General features: G+C 47.4%; 1 non-coding gene across 1 annotated transcript; it reads left to right on the top strand.

Annotated features, from left to right (window-relative positions):
- The first annotated feature begins 322 nt into the window (after positions 1-322).
- Positions 323-395, top strand: TRNAV-CAC. The gene has a single exon. It is a non-coding gene; the product is annotated as a tRNA-Val (tRNA).
- Positions 396-671: the final 276 nt, after the last annotated feature.

Raw genomic sequence — 671 nt, 5'->3', positions numbered from 1 at the left:
GCTCATATAAGTTTGTTAGTCTCTAAGGTGCCACAAGTACTCCTCATTATTTTTGCAGATAAATTAATGGAGGTTAAGTCCATTAATGGCTATTAGGCAGCCTGGGTAAGGAATGGTGTCCCTAGCCTCTGTTTGTTAGAGGATGGAGATGGATGGCAGGAGAGAGATCACTTGATCATTACCTGTTAGGTTCACTCCCTCTGGGGCACCTGGCATTGGCCACTGTTGGCAGATAGGATATGAGTTTGGATGGACCTTTGGTCTGACCCAGTCTGGCCATTCTTCTGTTCTTATGAAGGGAGGGGCAGAGCCCTGCAACAGAGTTTCTATAGTGTAGTGGTTATCACGTTTGCCTCACATGCAAAAGGTTCCTGGTTCAAAACCAGGCAGAAACATGAGGGCTTAATTTTTCCCAACTCCTAGGCCTGGTCTACACTAGGCGTTTAAACCGGTTTTAGGAGCGTAAAACCGATTTAACGCCAAACCCGTCCACACTAGGAGGCACCTTATATCGATTTTAATGGCTCTTTAAATCGGTTTCTGTACTCCTCCCTGGCGAGAGGAGTAGCGCTAATATTGGGATTAACATATCGGAATAGGGTTGTGTGGACGCAATTCGACGGTATTGGCCTCCGGGCGGTATCCCACAGTGCACCACTGTGACCGCTCTG

The sequence above is a fragment of the Mauremys mutica genome, unplaced genomic scaffold, assembly GCF_020497125.1.
Source record: "Mauremys mutica isolate MM-2020 ecotype Southern unplaced genomic scaffold, ASM2049712v1 000719F_np12_subseq_102019:204554_obj, whole genome shotgun sequence".
Taxonomy (NCBI): domain Eukaryota; kingdom Metazoa; phylum Chordata; order Testudines; family Geoemydidae; genus Mauremys; species Mauremys mutica.
Note: the sequence above shows the minus strand (reverse complement) of the source record. Positions and strands in the feature narration are given on the sequence as shown.